The sequence below is a fragment of the Cervus canadensis genome, chromosome 26 (genome assembly GCF_019320065.1).
Source record: "Cervus canadensis isolate Bull #8, Minnesota chromosome 26, ASM1932006v1, whole genome shotgun sequence".
NCBI lineage: Eukaryota > Metazoa > Chordata > Mammalia > Artiodactyla > Cervidae > Cervus > Cervus canadensis.
In genome coordinates, this window is record NC_057411.1 from 43,423,316 (window position 1) to 43,430,793 (window position 7,478).

The 7,478-nt window shown below is 39.4% G+C and overlaps 1 non-coding gene across 1 annotated transcript; it reads right to left on the reverse strand.

Moving 5' to 3' along the window:
• Window positions 1-817: 817 nt before the first annotated feature.
• LOC122428511 lies at window positions 818-940 on the reverse strand. The gene has a single exon (XR_006265734.1). It is a non-coding gene; the product is annotated as a small nucleolar RNA SNORA26 (small nucleolar RNA).
• Window positions 941-7,478: the final 6,538 nt, after the last annotated feature.

A 7,478-nucleotide genomic window follows, 5' to 3' on the forward strand; every position in this document is an offset into this window, starting at 1 on the left:
TAGTTTTAGGAGTCATTCAAATTACTGCTCTGCACTATTTAGCTTTGGTGGCGGGTGGGGGGCGGGGGGAGATAAACTGTCCACCAGTGGTTCTAGAAAGAAAAAAAAAAAAAACAAAAAAACAAAGGAGCAAAGCTTGAAATGGTGAGAAAACACTCATAAATGAAGATGAAAGACTGCCCAAAAACGATTGTTCCAGTTTCCTGATGGGGAGAGCCACACACCTGGCCAGCCGTGGAATCATTTGATAAAACCAACAGTTAAAGGAGCAAAAGCTGGGAAATAGAGACATTATAGAGGAGCACTTACTTCTCCTTCCTTTTTTTCCATATAGGTGATTTCCATAAAGTGTCACTCTCCAGTAGATGCAGGAGGCTTTCTCTTCTCTCAAAGGCTTCCCTTGTTATTTTCCTTGTAAGTGATTTATCTTGTTGGTCTGGTAGGAGAGACAATATTTGTAGCTTCATCCCTTCTGGTTCTCTCTATTTTTTTTTTTTTTTCTTTTCTTTCTTTTTTTTTTGTTTTTGTTTTATTGGAGTATAGTTGCTTTGCAATGTTGTTTTCGTTTCTGCTGTAGAGCAAGGTGAATCAGCTGTAACGTGCACATATGCCCTCTCTCTTTTGGACTTCTTTCCCGTTTGGGTCACCACAGAGCACTGAGCCCCATGTTATACCGTAGGCTCCCATCAGTTATCTATTTTATAGTGGCTGATCCTTATTTATTTATTTATTTTTTGAGGGTCAAGTTTAAATTTAATGATTTTGGTATTAACTATACACATACTAGTAAGTGCTAAGACTTAAAATCTTCCAGTTCAGTTGTGACTCCAGACAGGATCCAGAGAGGAGTTCTAAAAATCTCTTCTCTGGGTTTTATGGAGACTTTCTTCACCCTCCTGTGTTAGCCTCTTAAGGCACTGCGTCAGCCTTAAAAGGGCACTGGAAAGGGCGATGGCTGATCCTTAAATGACACGTGCCTCTCTACTGATCCATGGGACTAATATGCCTGAAAATCTGTAACTTTTAAGCAAGATTCTATTTAGGAGAAGGGAGCCTATTAGAGGTTTTAGTTGTGTCCATGGGTCAAGCAGCCTTTTCTAATTCTACTCATCGGTCACAAAGCTGGGAGCTTTGTCACTGTTCTTTCTTCTAGTGCTCAGTGTTTCCAAACTCCTGAAATAAGGGATAATATTTATTGGCTTTCTAAAATGGGAACATATCCCGGGACTTCCCCAGTGATACAGTGGTTGAGACTTCCACTGCAGAGGGCACAGCGGTTTGATCCCAGGTTGGGAACCTAAGATCCCCCATGCTGGGGCAGCATGGTCAACCGCAGCATATACCAAAATAGATTTGGACCTTTTACAGAGATGTTCTTTCTTTCAGTACTTTGTGTGTTCTAGGTCACATCAGTCATGTCCGACTTTTTACTCTTTGTCCCCATGGACTATCTCCCACCAGGCGCCCCTGTACATGGAGTTTTTTAGGCAAGAAAAAACTTGAAGCGGGTTGTCATTTCCTACTCCAGGGGATCTTCCTCACCCAAGATCAAATCTGAATCTCTGGTGTCTCCAGCATGGGCAGGCATATTCTTTATAACTGTGCCACCTGGGAAGCCCCTTCACTAATTTGGGAGATGCTTAATAAGGGGAGAACTCCTTCATGTGGCCCTGGGATTCCATATCCCTAGAGGCTAAGCCAACATCCATACAAACATTGTTGAGTGAGCATTTTCCCTAACATTGGACTAGTTATAAGATTGATAACAGTTCCCACATTGGCATAGAACCCCTCTTTATAGAGTTCACAGAGGATTTTAAGACATACCCTTTCCCTTACCATGAAATCATGTATGCTTATTTTTGTATTTATGTATTCAATTCATTTGAGATGATGTATTATTCTAATTTAGATGTTCAAGTGACTCATCTTCCAAGTAGACCCTCGAGAGTTTCCTTGATTTTATGAAGCATAAAAACAAAAACATTTCCAAAACTGTAAATTAATAATAGACATCAGTGATTATTATCAACAGCAGTAACAGTGCAAGGTTAAATAGGCTATCATTACTCAAATGTTGTAGTACCCTCATAGGGCCTTCAGCATGCTTTGAAATATTCCTTACAGTGAGAAATTGTTAACTTTGGTGAACTGATTCTGTTTTGTTTTTAATTTCAGAAATTCACAAAAAGCAATCTCTGGCCAATGCTATAAATCAGGTGAGAGAATCAAAGAGGTAATATGATTTCTAGAACATCAAGAAGTGTAATTTTTATTTGTTTGATTTTGTTATTTTTAGGGACCAGTACTCATTATCATCTGCTTTGTGAGGGGCATTGTAAAATAAATCTGAACCCTGAAAACAATTTTGTACTGCATAATAGTGATAAAGTGCAAGACCTCCTTTGAATTCTGGTTTCATCATTTATTATTTCTGGGCTCTTGAAAATGGCTTAAGTTACCTCTAAGCCTTGGATTCCTTACTGGTAAAAATCAGTCTAATAATATCTAATGTCTGGGGTCTGCAGTAAGAAAGACATGGCATCCAGTATGGAAGTCCTTGGAACAGAGTAGGTGCTCAATAAATACTATAAAGTAGACAGCATAACCGGGAACTCTGTCTCCTGGGGGCTCTCATAAGACAGTACATCTTATTTTGACAAATAGATTATAGACTCTTGATTACTGTGTCAAAAAAATCATTAAAACAATAACACATTCTAGATGTGGAAACAAATAACTTACTGTCAGGCTTAGAGTACTGTGGCCTTAAAACAAAGCAGAGAACTCATTTGGGGATAAGTATCTAAATTTTTGAGAGGTTGAACTCTAGCATGTTGATACAGGGTCAGCTTTCCCTGAAGCTATACTTCACGTGCATCGGTTCTCTCTTGCAGCCCTTTCCTTGGGGAGTCTGCTCTGTTTCCCTTCCAGGTTGAATTTAATGCTGGCCACACTCCAGCGTGCAGCTAATAGCCCCTGCCAATTTGCCACGGCCCTTCTCACTGAAGGATGGTGGTTATCCCCTAGCTTGTGCTTCACCTCTATTCCTCCAGGAGTGATAGCCCTGAGACAGGACTTCTTTTGTAGTCCAGATTTCTACACAAGGTACTAGGAGATGTCAAGAAGAATATAGCACTTTGGGCCTGGACCTTAACTGTCCTCATGTCTTTAACAGTACTCAATGTCTAACCGTGTTTCACCATTTAGAACTGATGCCAACATTTGAGAAAACTTTTAAGAAGAAAATGCAAAAAAATGGGATGAAACAGAAGAATGGTTAGAAAAATATTGACTATTCTGAATTAGAAGGCCCCCTGGGACACAGAGAATTTCCAAGAACCCAGGGCTAAAATGGACTATTCCAATGAGTAGAAAAGTCACAATAAACATCACACCATGAAAAAAACTCCAAGGGGTCTTCCCGACCCAGATATTGAACCCACGCCCCTTATGTCTCTTGCATTGGTACGCGAATTCTTTACCACTAGCACCACCTAGGAAGCCCTACTATATTTTTGTACAATAATAAAGTAACAACAACAAAAAAAAAACAATAACTTAAATATTATATCTCTCTTTAAAACTTCCTTCCAAGAGGACATGTATATTTTGTCACATCCTGGTACACATTTGTTAATGTGGAGGAAGGTCATTGATAATGCAAATAATAAGCTCTTCATTGACTTTTTATTGAATCAATATATTATGTGAGTATTAATTACAAAAGAAACATTTCACTGCTAATAACTGTAATAGTGCTCTGTATTCCATCCTGGGTATTCTAACAGTATCCTAGAAATAGCTTATTAGCAAATTATAAAATAATTTCAAGTTTTTCACTTTTCTATTCTAGGCTTCAAGTTATTTCGGGACAATTACCTATAGAGAAAGTGAAGCTAACAACATTGGTTTGTCCCTCTGTAAGGTGGATAGATGAATGAATGAATGGATGGGCAGATGAAAGGCAGAAGAGTATGGTGTGAGTATCAGAAGAAGAATATCTTTATTTTCAGACAAATCAGGTTTAGTATCCTGACTGATCAGTTTCTTAGCTTTTCTGGATTTCAGTGTTCTTCTCTATAAAATGTACATAGTAAATTGACTTCCTTTTAGCAGTATCGGACTTTCCTGGTGGCTCAGACAGTAAAGAATCCACCGGCAATGCAAAAGAGCTGGATTTGATCCCTGGGTCGTAAAGATCCCCTGGAGGAGAAAATGGCAATTCCAGTGTTCTTCCCTGGAGAATTCCATGGACAGAGAGCCTGACAGGCTGTAATCCATGGAGTCACAAACAGTCAGACATGACTGAGCAACTAACACTTTCACTAGCAGCATTGTGAATATAAAACAAGATAATGCATATAAAACATTTATTATAGCCTGTGACACTGTAATTGTTCAAAGGAGGTGATGGATCTATCTATCTGTCTCTCAGGTTGGTTTATTTCTCTTCCTCGCTTCTTATCTCATTGCAGCAAAAATTTGGAATGACAAACTAAAAGATTTAAGACAATAGGCAAGTTACAACTCAGTTGAGCTCAAGTAGACAGATCTTTTATTAGACGAACACTCCCAAGACATGGGAGCAAGCTAACCCCAAAGGAACCATCCTAACAATCTCTCTTGGCTTTCCCTTTTTTATGCTTTCTGTCTCCTCCTTTTGGTTGTGCCCTGTACAAAGTAGGGCTTGTTCCCACCACCAATCAAGAAAGGAGATGCAAATGGGCATATATTCCAGGCTGACTGACAATTGCAAGTTATGTAACAACAGGCTTCGTTGTACATGCATTCCCATAATTTAGTCTGTTATAAGCAGATGCATGAATGGACAGAATATTTATGAACTCTTACTGGGCTCCTGGCTGCTTAAGGTTACCTGAGGAAGCGCCCGTAGTGAGTTTGTATCCACTGTGTGCCTAGAGTGCACCTGCTGGAGTTGGAAAAGCCTCTGTGGTTATTTTTGTAGCATATCTGTGAGCTCTCCTGGGTGTGTCTGGGATGGGGTTTAGAGATTAGCTTGCATCCTTTGGGGCTAAGCGACCCCCCTTGCTCATGCCTAACTTCTTAGGTAACATATCTGTATATGATCACTATTGTCCCCTTTCAGAATTTGCAGTTATATAGTAAAAATAATAATAATAATAATAATAATGGATCTGAGCTGTAGTACTAATTTGCTACATGACCACAATGAAGTCAATTATTCTGGACAGAAGTATTTTTGTCTTTGTCTATTCAGGCTGCTATAACAAAAATGCCATTAGCCAAGTGGCATAAACAGTAAACATGTATTTCTCACTGTTCTAGACTCTAGAAGTCCGACATCGAGGCCCCTGTAAATTCACTGTCTGGTGAGGACCCACTCACGGCTCATCTATGGCTGTTTCTTGCTCTATCTTCCCTTTACAGAAAGAATGAGGGAGCTCTGTGGGGTCTCATTTAGAGGTCACTGGTCCTGCTCATGATGGATCCACCCTCATGAGCTAGTCATCTCCCGAAGGCCACATCTTCACAATCCATCACATAGGAGGTTAGGTTTCAACCTGAGACTGTTGTCAGGGACACAAACATGCACTGCATTTTGTTGTTCAGTTTCTCAGTCGTGTCCTACTCTTTGTGACCCCAGGGACTGCAGCATGCCAGGCATCCCTGTCCTTCACCACCTCCTGGAGTTTGCTCAAACTCGTGTCCATTGAATCAATGATGCCATCCTACCATCTGCAAGGACCAAAATAGAAATGTCATTCCATTTTTGTCCTTGTTTGTAGTAACAGGACCAATGAAAATGGCTTGCACTTTCCATATTCTTCTGAAGTCATCCTTTGACATAAGTGGTAACTAAATGCAGATGAGAGCTACTCATTCATCTACAACTCTGATTTTCTCTTTGAGATTTAGACTTTTCTAAATATAATTCTCTCTTTAATAGAACTATTCAAATGACCCTCTAGAAACTCAAATTTAACATATTTAAAATGGCTTATACTCTCTCTAAGTCACACTCCATCTCCTTTTTTTTTTCTTCTTTATTCCTTACTTTGGTTAATAGGATCCACATTTACCAATGAAACTAAGATAAAACACCTCCAGATAGCATATATTTCTCCCTTTCCTTCACACCGCACGCCCTATCAGTCATAAAATTATGCTGATACTTCTTTTAGAATGTCTGCATTTATACTATTGGTGCCCAAGGCCCTAGTTTAGAATTTAGCTTTTTGTGGATAACATAAACAGCATAACATCTCTTTCTCCCAAGACTGGCTTTAGTGCTCAATGAACTGTCACCATCATCATCAGTCTGGGCAAAAGAAGTCACACACTCCGGCCATGTCATCCGATGATGAGACTCTAACTCTAGAAAGGTTGAACTTCTGTCTGCTTACTCTCCACTCATCTCTAACACCAGGCTCAGTGCTTAGAAATATATACCATACCTTGATTAAGAAATGAGGAAAACTGGTGTGTGAAGCAGACACACCATTATCTGGGGGATCCAGTAAGTATGAAAATTTTCAAGCCAGCAGAAGAAACTCTTGACCTGAAGAAATCTCATGACCTGAAGATCTTTGCTGTAGAGTCTTTCCTGTGACACTTGAGACATGCATCTTAGTGAAGAAGAAGCCATAAAACTCATTTACTCCTCCGGCTACACCAAATCATGGGTTTCTTAGGGGAAAGACTGTCTCCTTCCTATTTGTTTACTGCAGGAAGCAACGTGTTGGGCACAGGGTACGTACTCAGCAAATGTGTTGAACTGAACAGAAATTGTGTGTTACTTTTTAAACAGAAAGCACTCTGTAACTATAATTTATCTGAAAAGCCGTGATTAAATCTCTTTAGGCATTCAGCACTTTAAACCGGTAATTTATTTGTCATGCAAATCAGTGAATTTATATTGTTTCAACAATACACTTTCAAAAGTCAAATCACCAAGGTAACTTGAAGGAATATGATTATCTGCAGAGGCCTGGTACAAGATTTCTTCTAGCATCTTAAGAAAAGTCAGAGACTAGGATCTGTCATATCAGATGAGGAGATAATACATATAAACACACACACAGGCACACATACACAAACACACACACACACACAGAGAATAAAGGCAAGATAAAGGAAAATAAAATGTAAAAAAATATATTTTTGGAGTTGGCATTCTCCTTTGGGGTAAAGAATTTATTTCTCATATAACAAGCTAATTCATTGCACATTTACAATATAGGTATCTGGTTATGGACAAAGGTAAGCAAAAGAGAATGATTTTTTGAATTTGTTCATTCAAATTAATTATTTTTATGAGCAGCTAAACAAGACAAGCTGCCCCAGTGACTCAGAGGTAAAGAATCTGCCTGGCAATGCAAGAGACATGAGTTCAATCCCTGGGTTCAGAAGATCCCCAGGAGAAGGAACTGGCAGCCCACTCCAGTATTCTTGCCTGGGAAATCCCATAAACAGAGGAGCCTGGCGGGCTACAG